Genomic DNA, 14211 nt, shown 5'->3' with positions numbered 1-14211 from the left:
AACTACGCACAGCACACAAGCAGTGCGACATATGAGTCTGATCTTCGTAACTTTCAATCATTTTCTGATTCCTTCTATTGCCAGGTGCTATCATCAGATTTACTTTACTCCTCTGCTAATTGCTAATATTAATGTAAAGAACTGAGTTTTCAATAGTTCATGAAGTATTGTTTTCTATAGGAATACGCTCAGTTGGTCCATCCCAAGGCAAATACTCACATATTTGCTCATTTACATATACAAATATATGTTATTTGTTCTTGTAATTTTCCAATTCTTGGCAAATATATTTATCGCGTATCCGTTAAATATTTACATATACAGATTATTTTTAGTGAAGGGCGTGGCTTGGCTGAAATTAGCATAGCGTGTATGGGCTTACATCCACCCAAATATGTACATAGATTTCTGCACACATACACAAGCTAAAAATCGCAGTAGCAATTCATTAAATAATCGATTTCCAAAAAAAATGTTTCCATAAATTTCAAACCGAAGCGGTAGCGCGTGTTTATTCGATTAAACACAGCGAGGAAAAACTTTCCATGCACAATTATTTCAATGATTTGTACACTTGCATACAGACACACGTACATACAAACTTACATTAGTGTTACATACATAAAAACTTATATTAAATTACTTTCATTCTAATTTTATTGGGAAAACTGTCAAAAATAGCTACCAAAATCGAATTACGAATCACTAAAACTCGATCTGTTGTTGAATATACTTACACATACGAGTACATACATACACACCGTACATGGGTACATAAATGTTTGAATGAAAGCGACAACAAGCAATTGCATAAAACTCTTTTCATGTATACTTCATGGTAGTTGTTCCCTACACGCCAATTGTTGCAGGTTGGGACGAAAAACGTGGCCAAACGCGCATTCTTAACCATTTGTGAGTGTGTGTGGGACGCATTGAGTTTTGGCGGCAAAATATTAAAAAAATGCCTCTACATTTCGACAACTGCTAGGAAAGACTTTGAAGGCATTACTTCGTTTAAAAGATGTAATGTCGGCAGGAATCAACCGACCTTCAAATACTTTTTCCACCAACAACTTCATAGACATTTTAGAGAAATTTTTTTTGGAGCAAAATTTTGAGTGTCATCTTAGTCTGTTTGCTCTTCTTCTCGGCACATACAGCCGCAATTGTCACCAAGGTCCAAAACCGCAACAAGGTTCTCATATCGCTAGCCGGCAGCACTTGGGGCGAAGGCGAAGAAATGTTGCTAGTCACTTTTAAAGCGATTGGCGGGTCGACACTAAATTAGGCTGCGCCCGTGTGGTCGCCTGGTATTCATGATTCGCAGTAGGGAAAACTCCTGTCTTGTCTGAAAAGTCCTGTCTGGGCAAGGGCTGCCACAGGATGCCTCCTTGATGACTCTCCTGCAACACCTTCTCAAGAGGCTGCCATGCTCCCGCTCAAGGAGCACAGCAAAATGCTCAGCAAGCAATTTCCACTTGAGTGTTGAGTGTTACCGCAGGAATCACCCCTGCAGATATTTGCTAGAACCTGAGTAACCGCCCAGGCGTATCAAGAGACATCTCTTCGACTACACCGACGAGATCCTGGACCAAACACAACTACAACTACTGGACTGGATAGTATATAGACAGAGATTATACAACATACATCGGAAGACTCTCACCACCTGCTTAAACTTCCGACCCCAGAATATTGGTATCGGAGTCTAACCACCACCCAGTGCAGATGAAGAGCCCGTGAACCTGCGTAACTTTGGTCTGCTCAATTACGGTATTGCAAAAGGTTAAACTTCTACTTATCCAGAATCGACCCCGACATACTCAATATATGTCCAGCATGTGAAGGTACCACTCATTCACATTCCCTCTCAACCCTATCCCTCTGGAACCAACCTGTCGAGACAGCACGTTTCTTGAGCCTACCATTAGATGAGTTAGATGATGATCATCGGTGACTACACCGCACTAATGGGGCCTAGTAACTGCTACAACAATAAGAATACTTCACAAGTGTCAAGCCTTCTCGATCTGCAATTCAGATTTCTTTAAGGGGTTAAAGGTAGTCAGAATTTTCAAAAACTTGGATTTTTTTGCATTTTCTTAAAGTATAATATCTTAGAAATATATATACATATATATATAAATAATTGGCGCGTACACCCTTTTTGGGTGTTTGACCGCGCTCCTCCTCCAATTTGTGGTGTGCGTCATGATTCATGAAGTTGTTGGACAAGTGGAAAGACCTACAGTTTCAAGCCGACTCCGAACGGCAGATATTTTTATGAGGAGCTTTTTCATGGCAGAAATACACTCGGAGGTTTGCCATTGCTTGCCGAGGGGCGACCGCTTTCAGAAAAATATTTTTCTTAATTTTGGTGTTTCACCGAGACTCGAACCTACGTTCTCTCTGTGAATTCCGAATGGTAATCACGCACCAACCCAATTAGCTACGGCGGCCGAATCTTAGAAATATTGTGTGAAAATTTGAAGTGAATCCGACAAATACTTTTCGAGTTATTCAGCAATTAACAAAGACCGCTTGGGCGCTACGGAGCGTTCGAGAGCAAATAGCTAGCAACAGCTACAGCAACCGACTTCTCGGGGTTTATTGTTATGAATTTCCATTTTGATGCATACATAGGTATACCTAAATATATATGATTCCTATATATACCCTACTATATATATTTACCCAGGAATAGATAACACAGTGCAAATAGTTACATAATTCGTATAACTCTACATAAATCTATAGCAAAACCTTAAATGGGAGTTTTTCAAAACTATGTTTTTTGCACTTAAAAACCTTTTAGTAGATTTCAATAAAATGTATACTGCTTTTGAAAAACATAAAAAAACTGGTATCTGATCGAAGGATTTTTTTTTTAATTTCGGTTTTTTGAAACAATTAATTTTCGGGTTTTTTCTTGAAAATCTGAAAAATATTTACTGAGGCCTCCATATTGTTAATTTTGAAAAACAGAAAGCTTCGATCAGGCACAAGATTATCTATTAATAAAACTAATTTCTCTTGTCCGATTGATTTTAGATAAATCTCAAGGACTTGTGATGATCATCGCAAGGGAGAAGTCCATCCAGAAGTGGAGAAACGAACTCCACACAAACAGCGATAACCTTTACAATTATTAACTTTTTTTGGAATTTTACTAAAGTCAAGCCGAAACATGGTGTATTAATTATGTTTTTATTTTTGTAAAAGAAAGCAATTGACTAGCAAAAAAAAAATTATTGAAAATCATCATCATCAACCTCTTAATAAGAAAAAAATGAAAACTATCGGTACAAGTTGCGCTTCGATTCAACTCTAATAGAATTTTATTTATTTATTAGCAGTTTTATATAATAATAAAACGAATTTGTACAAGAAACGAGCAGTAGCTGCCAGAGCCAATGGTTCCGTGCCTAAGTGTAGGCGAAAACTATTACAGAAAAACACATTTGAATTTTTTTTTTTGCGCGTAGTCAATATGAAAATTCACGCAAAAATACAACGAAATTAAAAAAATAATAACTCAAGATTATTTTTCTTTTAACTCAAATATAATTCGTTTGCATTATTTAAATTTTTGATTTTTTTTTAATTATTTCTTCTGCTTCTTCTCTCCTCTTTTAAGTGGTATTTTAATTGAGCAGCTAAAGGTTTTTTCCAATTCTTTTGTTAAATTTTTAATGTCTGCCTTTCACAATTCTGTCCATTACAACATCGATAGTGTCACTTAAGCATTTGCATTTGCCATAAAATCTTGAAACTTTTTCAAAACTCAATACCTGAGAAATATATTCGTTTATAAAAATGTATTGGCTTCTACAGAAGCATTTCGCTTGTTACTAAACATTCCTTTTCGATTTTTTTAACTCACCTCACACGTAGAGGAACACAAACAAATTGGAAGGCAGACAGGCATAAATAAAATATGTTTTTGTTTTATTTTTTTATTAAGGTTTTCTTGTTTTTTGAGCTTTTGTTATGCAAAACAGTATAAGAAAAAAAAAAGTGTTTGCTGTAATATTGGAAATGTGAAACATCGGTATAAAAATTTTATGTGGCCATTAAATGGGTGTAAAAACTGTAAAAGCATGCGTACATATTCATATATATTCAAGTACTTACAGCTAAGTATATATGTAGGTGTACGAGTATACAATTTGGGTGCAGACGCAAGTGTGAAATACATTTTAAAAGCTATAATAAAATATATTTACATATTTTTTGTATCTAAATGTGGATTTTCACGCTGGACTCCTTTGCAATTAAAGGTTTATAGTTTATTTGTTAAAATTTATGATTAGCCCTAACACTGCGTTCAGAGACACAACTTAATTTTGCTGCTACGATATTTAGACAATTAAGGCCTTACTTTAAGTCTTAACTTACCATGCAAGAAATCAGCTAACAAATTGTGCAATTAATACTAAATTGTAAGAAAATGGAGTCAGTAAACCCTAATTCGGTGCAACCCTTTAAATATTGTTAAAAAAACTCAATGTCATGAATGCAAAGAGGAATCGCCCTTTTCCTTTTCCAAAATTGATGTTTAGTAAAAAAACAATAGAAACACGAAAATTGATTTTTGCAGACGCAGACGCGTTTTTACTATTTGCTTCTTTGATGATAAAATGAACGGAACAGAGCAAATCGGTTAGTTGCAGGCAGATTATTTCAAAATTCAAAATGAATTTTTAAGCAAAACTTTAATATAAGGTGGGCCATATAAAATTTGCTTTTTGAATCGGTTATAAAAAAACTAATCAATATTTTTTCAAACTTTTTTTTTATTTTAAAGATTGAACATTGTCATTTATGAATAAAAAATAATATCGTTCAAATGACTGCCACGACAATAGGCCATTCGATCAACCCAATTCTTAAGTACATTTTCGATTGTTTGGGCTCCAATTTCACGAATGGCAACTTCGATTTCGTGTTTTAAAGCATCAATCGTCTCTGGATGGTTCGCATAGCATTTGTCCTTAACGGCTCCCCACAAAAAATAGTCCAACGGGCTTAAATCACAGCTCCGAGGCGGCCAATTGATATCGGAATTTCGGCTGATTATTCGGTTTTCAAAAACGGTAGCCAAAAGTTCGAGTGTAACGTTGGCAGTGTGACAAGTTGCACCGTCTTGTTGAAACCAAATGTCGTCCATGTCATCCTCTTAAATTTTTGGAAACAACTCGTTGAGCATGTCACGGTAACGCTCGCCATTTACTGAAACCGCGGCTCCTCGCTCATTTTCGAAAAAAACCAAACAGTGACGCGTTGTGGATGCATTTGCCTCTCTACAGTAACGTGTGGATTTTCTGAGCCCCAAATCCGACAATTTTGCTTATTGACGTAGCCACCGATGTGAAAATGAGCTTCATCAGAAAAGAAGAAGAAGACTCACCACTTTGGAAATAGGTTTTCAATATTTCCCAATTTTCTTCAAGCGTATAGCGTCCGATTTCGTAAATGCCAAACCTTTAAGTAAATTATGAACACATTTGACATCTCATTTGTATTACCATTCTCAAAAAAATAGGTGGTTCAAGAAGCAAACGCTATATGGCCCACCCTGTATGTCTTGATGTTGTTCTACAAACTACTGTTTTATGCCACTTCTGAACAGCAGATGATTTTTTATGACGCCTTTTCATGACAGAAATACCCTCAGAGGTTTACCACTACCTACCGAGGGCGACCACTTTTATAAAATATAGTTTTTGTGCCCATGCCCACAGTGGCTTTCGAACCCGTGCACGAACCTGTTCGACTACCACCAATCTATGCAATACATTTTCTAAAAAATTAGTACTTTTAATCTCAAATGCATTTTTAGCTTTAATTTAGTATAAATCCAATGTGTACCATCTTTCTCTAGTCTCAACAACTGCTTATCGGGTCTACGGATTTAGTGGCTACATGGGTAACTGTTCAATGCCCTTTTAGTATTTAAATAAGGTACGTATTTAAGACAAAATGATACTCTTCTCCTCAACTTGGGAAAACGGGAAACCCACCGTATCCTTTAATGAATTCTACAAATCCCATCTCAGACCCTTTTTCGCGCTCTTATCTATTTCTTAATTTCCCAAAATTCCATCGTGCTTCGAGAGCCAATTTAAACTTAAATGGAAAATAGTTTTAGTTTAGTCTAGTTTTAGTTTTGGTATCAATGGTAGATTTTCAAAACACAGAACAAAATTACCCCCAAGGCTAAGAAATACTGGGATAAAATTATTCAGAAATTTGAAATTAAAGATCTGGCAACCCAACACTACATATAAGTAATGACGACCTGCACGAGAGTTGTTCCTGCTAGGATGTTACCACAGGTCTTACCCATATAGAAACCTGCTTGAACCTGAGCCACCTCCCAGGCAATTTTACGCGAACGAAATCTAGGACAAAACAATCAATGACTTTCAACGCGAGACCCTTACCATCTTCTTAAGCTCCCGACCCCCGAATGCCGTCATCGAAGTCCAACCGCCACCCATCGCAGACGAAGAGCTCCAACTTCCATGAGAGTCCCGCGTAAGCTTGGCACAACTACGTTCTGGATACTGTAGCAGGTTAAATTCCTACTATATACTAAACTTACATATGTCCGGCTTGTGATTCCACCCCGCACGACACTAATGAAGACGACCGGTGATTACACTACACTGACAGGGTACTGCTACCACAACAACAACATGATGAAATTTAATTAAAGCCTCTTAAATATAAGTTTATAAGAATTTTTTCAAATTTTCTATTTTTCATTTTATAAATTTTAGACATTAGGGGCTTTTTATAGCGCAATTTTTTTTAAATATTTTTGTTCTTATACTTTCTGCTATCAACAAAAAAACATTTTTCAACTTAATTTGACTTGAAAATTGTTAGTTATTGAAATCAATAATCACCTCAAAAATGTTTCCTCGAAGACTGCTAATCGGGAGCTACGTTGTCCCTTACTCCTTTACACTAGCAGTTGAGTGATTGCCCCGAAACTCGTTTCGTTAAAAAAATAATAAATTGTTTAACCAAATAATGGTAGTTTTTATATTTTCGTAAAAATTTCGTTGGCCAAAAAAATATTAAAGCACCAGATCACTTCAATCTTCTCTATTTATTTTAGAAATTTTCTCACATTTCTGCAAATTTTTTTTCTGAGATGACTCAAATCAATTTTCCAAACGCAGGCACGGACGGTACGCGCGACAATTTTGATGTGAAATTAGGGCTTTAAAAAATCAATATTTGTTTATGAAAATTATGCGCGCTATAAAATTATGTATAGTAGAATTTTTACGATTTTTCAAAGACGTCTTGCATTTTCACTGCAGCTGACTATTATTATTGAATAGTTATTGCTAGATTTGAATATTTTTCTTTTTTTCAAAAACTACACATCATTAAATGCACAAAAATGAACACTTTCATATCGAACAAATTGCAAATTGATTTTCTCTTTTACTCAAAAAATTCCTTCCTATAGCACGAAATACTTTTTTTAATTTCTTTTTACAGTTCTTTTCTCGAAATTATTTCAGTATGTTTTATTTGTTATGTTCGTGTCAAAACTGGCCTACAGTAGGCTTCGAAAAAAGTTAACTACACTTGCCTTGCGAAATTTTTTGAGTTTTTCCCCCGAAATGCCGCGGCGCCGCCGAGCCTGAGAGAAAATCGAAATAAGACTGACAATTCGCAGATTCACAAAATGTGTGGCGAGTGCGAGTTTTTCGCCGGCTGCGGCCCAGCTACGACATGCAGAGATCAAATCGGCCACCACCAACTAGCCAAAGAGTATTAGCCAAATTAGCTCACACTCGCCACCGGTAGCAGCAGCGATGATGGCTGCATTTCGGCAGCGACTAGCGTACAACAACGATCAACACGCAGCGCAGCAGAGTAAAAAATTCGCTAGGACCGTCAAAAAGCGTTAGTAAATATGTAGAATTGGATATCTAAAGCACACAGTTATATGCGCACATACATGTATGTACATGTAAATGTATTTGTACATAATTGTGTGTATGCTTGTTGGCGTGTATGTGCGTGTGCATATTTATGGAGACTGCAGCGTGTGCACACCCAAGGAGCTCACTGACCGACCGACTGCCGGCACGTTCGTGCAATTGTAAACAAACGTGTTGCCGGCATGAAGTGGCAACAAGCAGCGCGGAACGCCGCCTGGTGGGGCGTATACGCGATGTCTATACACAGAGGTGCACACATACAACATGTCGGCGGGTGTGTGGGTGGGCGATGTGTAGTTGAATTGAATTAAATTCACCGCTTAGCTATTGCTAGTGAATTTTTATTTAGTTTATATTATTTTGTGGATTTGTGAGTTTAAATTTTATTTCGCTTACTTACAACAACAACAATATGCAGCACAGAATCTTTGCTGTTATGAAATTTTTGAAACTAAAATAGACAAACAAAACAATTGGCTGTGCAAAATTTTTATGTTTTGAAATTATGAAGCATTTTCGGATTCATATATACATAGGTATATGCGTGAATAGTTTGGCGCGTGTGCGCGAAATATATACAACAACAAAAGTGGCAAGAATAAAAATTTCGAATAAACTAACAGATTTTTTTTAAATAAAAATAAAAGTGTTCGTGCAATAAAGTGGTGTAGATAAAAAACACACGAATCATAAGCGAGAGGGAAAACTGCACTTATAATGATTACAAAAAAGTAAAAATAAAGAACAGAAGAGAAAAAATTAAATAAAAATAACAATGCATAAGTCGAAAAGCATTTATACTTTTTAAAGCACTCATTTGGGATGCAAAACAGCCTTTAAGGTTTATAATGTATACTAGGTTCAATTAGGGTTCCAGCATTATCCAATTATAGGCAGATAATAAAAAATGTTTCTCCCACTTCTCATAACCAAATCATGCAAGTCTTTTTTTTGTTCAAAAATTTATGGGAGAAGACATGCATTGCATTAAATATTCTGCTAGGTGGCACTGGAGTTAAGATAAAGGGCTTTCCAGTAACAGGTGTCATTACGATATTGACAGGTATTATAACGATTTTTTATGGCCGGAATTGGATGGTATTGTTCTGGACAACGCTTATTTTCAACAAGACGGCGCTATTGTGTTTTACGGGAAAAGTTTCCGTACCGTGTTATCTCTCGAAGAGGTGATCACAATTGGCCACCGAGATCTTGTGATTTAACACTTTGTAACTTTTTTCTATGGAGCCACGTGAAAGAGAAGGTCTACGCCAACAGCCCAGGGTTGATTCCAGGCCTCAAAGATGAAATTCGTGAGGCTATCGAGGGCATAGGGCAGCCACTTTGCATTCGGTTATGAAAAATTCCTCTTTATAATGAAATAAACATCCGATCATTTATATTAAAAAATAGAATTTTTCTTTGAATATCAAAATAACACCTCTTATTGGAAAACCCTGTATTTAAAAAAAAAATCAATATGATTTTCAGTCGAGAATATATTTGTTACACGAAGAGAAATTCTTAACTTGGTTTGAAGAAACGTAAGTCGATTATTTTCTCGGTAGATGGCTGTAGTGATCGATATCTCGCAAAGTATCTATCAAACAATTTAAAGTTTATGCTCGTTGTCAAGGTGACATTTCACACTTAAAAATTCCTTTGCTGGGTTTTATTTCTTAGTATTAACAATGGAAGTCTACAAAGAGAAAATTCAGTACATTTTACGGTTTTCCCTCGATAAAGGATACATTCAAGCTGGGCGAAAAGGCCACTGAAGTTGTTAATGGTGTTTATGGCACCGATACTGTAAATCTTACACAAAAATAATGTTTATATTTTTCCCCAACACTTGTATATCTATATAGTTAGTAGTTACATTATTTTTGGCTGACCTCTTAGTCCTATTTGTAGCCTTCGTCTTGGTGTTGTTCCACAAATGTGGGCTGGAGGGATCATCGGTCCATCTTTCTTCAAAGATAAGGCCGGCGCCAATGTAATGAATGGCGAACGCTGTCGCGCCATGATAGACGGCTTTTTGATGTCGGATGTCGAATGCCGCAAATTGAAGCCGAGGTGAAACTTGCCATACACCAGGTGAAATAATGGATTTACTGCGTCGTCGTTTCGGCGAGAAATTATCTGTCATCTCGGACCAGTGGATTGGCCACGAAGATCGTGTGATATCACACCCTTGGACTTTTACTTGTGGAGACATGTAAAGTCTAAATGCTTTGTGGATAAACCCGCTTCAATTGAGGCATTGAAAGCCAACATTAGTAAAGTTATTCACGAAATACCGACCGAAGTCCTCCAGCGAGTCTTTCAAAATTGGTGTTTACGGATGGCTGAACTGCGACACAGTTAAGGCCAATATTTGGAAGGGATTATCTTTAAAAAATAAATATCACGAATGATTATACCAAGAAATAATAAAGATTGCGCAATCAATTAGAATTTTCGTTTTTTTTATTTTTATTTAAAATCCAATACCTCTAAATTGATCACCCTTTATATGTAGATATATATATAAATGGTAGTTACATCCTTTTTATTTTGGTGTTCGGCCGAGCTCTACCTCCAATTTGTTCTGTGGGTCTTGATGTTTTTGCACAAACGAAGGGACCTATTGTTTTACGCCGCCTCTGAAAGGCAGATGCTTTTTTATGAGGAGCTTTTTTACATATCTAATATTTTGTCTTTATATTTATCCTCATTTCTATCTTCTTCTCTCTCTTTCTCTTTATCTCTATTTCTATCTATCTGTATCTTCTTTACTCGGCAGAAAAATATTATCCATAGCAATGTCAGCTAGAGAGGTTTGACGTTTTCGGGTAAACTTGCACTAATATTTCACTACTAATGCAAAGCGTCGAGCTCGATCTAATTATGTCAAGGGTGGATGCGCCGTATTACTCTGGAAATATTCTAACCTTCCGAATAAAATTAATTGTATTTGTTATTTTTAGTGAACAAAACTTAATAATAATAATAATTTGTTTATATATTTTTCACGCCTGTAACGAGGCTAAACGGCCAACTAAACGAAACGAGTAGGGACCTGAAGTAGCAGAGGCTGATTGTCCGCGTGGCAAGCAGACGTGTTGTAGGCGACTTAGTAGCCCAATTGTGTGTAACAATAATAGCGAAAGCAAAACCGAGCGACAGCAACCATTGTAGTACAACAACAACAGAGCATTAAAATTAAAACAACCAAAATCAGGCACAATAAACAACGTCTCTTAGCGCCAGCAATGGCAAATATTTATTTCACACCGTACGCTCGAGAATATGCCGTCACGCAGAGCGACGCGGCTGACTTTGCACATGTCACAACTCAAGGAAACTTGTAATAAATTTGAAATTTTTATTATTCATTGCTCATATCATTTACATACATACATACATACATAAATTCCTATGCATTGTATTTGGTTTTCAACTTTTTGATCTGAATAAAATAATTTTTTTAAATAGTTGCTTTTGTCATTATTTTAATTTGTGTTTATTGGTAGTTTTAGTCTCTAAATTTCTGTCACAAATTGGTAATTTCGCATACCATAACGCAATGCGAGCAGTAGCAAATGATGGGCTCATGCGACACATACTCACGCACAAAAATATCGTACTACACTGAGAGAAAAATATGCTAAAGTTCTTGTGAAAATTAATTTATAACTTTCAAAAGTGGAGGGGAAATCGCGTGCGCGAGTTCTATGCCCTGCAATGAAATAAAAGAAATTTTAACTGGAGAAAGTCAACATTGTTGCTTTTTTATACGTTTTTCGCATGTGCTAAAATGGAAAACCCTGTATACGTATAAATATTAGTAAATGTTAATTCAACTTCTGGACTTCGAATTCGCACAATAATGTGTAACAGTGTTGCAAAAACATTGGACGCAATCAATTTTTCACAGGTCATTAACATTGCAGCTGTTAATTGTTATTGTTATTGTTGGCTGCCGAGAATTCGTTGTTGACAGCCGCACAGCTGTTCCAAAGGCTAGCTACATTGTCACATTACTTCCACATATACAATAACACAATTAGAACCTACACGACTGAACCCCGCAGCTCGCCAGGGTCACGCCCTTGCTGCGCTTCCTATTCTCTCCACAGAGGAAAACAAACACTATGCATCGATAGCATAATCCCACAAGAGCACAAACATACATACACATATGTACAACTAACTACATACACGCCATACACTCATACATGTAAGTATATGCAATTTCTTTGAAGTGATTTGTTTATTGTCGAACAGCTCCACATTTGGTCACCTCGAATGCTAGCATACGAATTCAATGCATATTTCAGCGACTGTGTATTTGAACATTAATTCTATCCATTACTTGAACATACGCAATTTTGCATATTTCTATTCGCAGTTTCTATGTTTTCGCGAAAAATTTATCACCCAAATTTAACGCCACTATAAATTCATCTAAAATAGTACAAAAACTTAATTTATGTTAATTCTACGCATTGTCTTGGAGCTGCTTTCGGAGCGAAGCATTTGTGTTAATATGACATCTTTTTCGTTAATGTCTTAGCCATTTTTGCAGTTTTTATATTAAACTATTACTATTTCAGGCAAAACTTTATGGCTTGATGAGTAAGCAGCTGACCGTTTTTTGAATTGTATTTTTCTTTTCAGTTTATACCCTTGGGATATATTGGTTTTGCAGCCCACTAAAAGTTATCTAGTAAGAGATGCTCTGAGGAAGTAGATTGATGACATCGCGCCGACCAACAGAACCAGTAAAGTGCTAAACAGATACATACATCGAAGACGTACCTCGGAAGAAAAGATAGAACTCGACACAGTGCAACAAAGCTTCTCTCACAGACAGAGATACAAGAAGACGAGCCAGCACGAAAACTGGGTACAAATACGATGGACCCAGACGTGGGTAAACAGAATGGGTTATTTATGGACGGCGTTATGGGCCCTTCCGAAGTAATGCAGAAAGTAGTCCCAGGAAGGGTGTCTGTCCAGAAGGAGAGGAGGAATAGTTTTAGTGGCCACACCATTTAACGCAGTAGGCGATGGTCGCCGTAAGTACGAAGGCATTTTGAATTCTTTCTGACCAACAAAACAAGACCAAAAAAAAAGTATTTACTTTTACTTATGGAGGCTAAGTAGATTGCAAAGCCGCTTTTTGGTCTTTTGATTTCTAATGAGCGATATCATGATGACCTAAGCTGCTACTGCCTAAAATGGATTTGGCATGCGACGAGTAGAAGCGACATCTGCCTCCTAAGTGCTGCAATATCAAAAACGAAAAGTAAATCCAAACAATTGCCGCTCTTGCATTTTAAAAATGTGACGTCCATGGCATCTGATGAAATAAAGAATTCGTTTCAGGCGATCAGGAAGATGGTTTGGATTTCCGGAAATAAAAAAAGTAAACGTCTGGTCAAAATACACTCGGAACTCGCCAAGAAAACGCTTAGGTATAATTGGAATTATAATTATTCATTGATATTTATTTTATTCCCTTCATAGGACACCAATAAACTTATTCCAATACTTATTTCCGTATTCAAAAAACTTTTTATAAGCCGATATTAAAATGATCTTCATCTCCTTCTACGAATTCTTCTTCATCATATCACTCGTTCGTAGTAAAACGGTTTCGGTGAAGTAATAACTTGAGTCAAAGGAACAAGAGAAAGACGTGGGGACCATGCCAAGTTAGCACAAAGCATACGGAAAGAAACACATCTTGTATTTGGCCAAAGAGTCTCACAAGAGATGATATGTATGAGCCGGCGCATTGGTTTATCCACACTTTCACCCTCTTGCGACCAACATTCACCTTCAAATACTTTTGTATGCTCTCATAATAATATTTCTTATTTGCGCTTTAGTTTGTCGGAAGGAATTCGGAGCGGTTTACAACAGATCAAGTCATGAGGAAAACAGAGTGGAAGGAACCTTACAGAGGCGAAAAAGAAAGAGGGCGTTGAGGTGAGAACAGGATAACGACCGAATCATGAGTAATTAAATTTGCGTTAACTGCTTCAACCTACTGATGAATGCCGCTTATATTCCGATGTCAGTCGGTCCTACGTTACCGAAACGACCCGGGTTTATATGCGGAAAGAGTTTTCACCCCAGCACATTTCCCCGTACTGGTATTGGGAATGTTTATACTGTTACAACCTCATATATCCGCAAATGTAAACAAAAAGTGAGAGCCACCCCCTTGGACTGTCAGCCCAGCGAGAGC

The 14211-nt window shown here is 36.8% G+C and overlaps 2 protein-coding genes across 3 annotated transcripts in view; both read right to left on the bottom strand.

The window, feature by feature from the left end:
• Window positions 1-7644, bottom strand: part of LOC129241891 (A disintegrin and metalloproteinase with thrombospondin motifs 9) — a 127418-nt gene extending 119774 nt beyond the window's left edge. Inside the window, exons 1-2 of one of the 2 annotated variants that reach the window (XM_054878453.1) lie at window positions 7304-7644; window positions 6915-7160 (exon numbers count right to left, since the gene is read on the bottom strand). The gene's annotated coding sequence lies outside the window, so the exon portion shown is untranslated. Of the gene's footprint in view, window positions 1-6914 lie in introns of both variants that reach the window. The other variant, XM_054878447.1, reaches the window with a different exon arrangement.
• The window catches only part of LOC129235695 (GATA zinc finger domain-containing protein 8-like), a 93499-nt gene that overhangs the window by 2154 nt on the left and 77134 nt on the right, over window positions 1-14211 (bottom strand). The window lies entirely within an intron of this gene.

The sequence above is a fragment of the Anastrepha obliqua genome, chromosome 1 (genome assembly GCF_027943255.1).
Source record: "Anastrepha obliqua isolate idAnaObli1 chromosome 1, idAnaObli1_1.0, whole genome shotgun sequence".
NCBI lineage: Eukaryota > Metazoa > Arthropoda > Insecta > Diptera > Tephritidae > Anastrepha > Anastrepha obliqua.
This window is presented reverse-complemented; position numbering and strand designations above follow the sequence as displayed.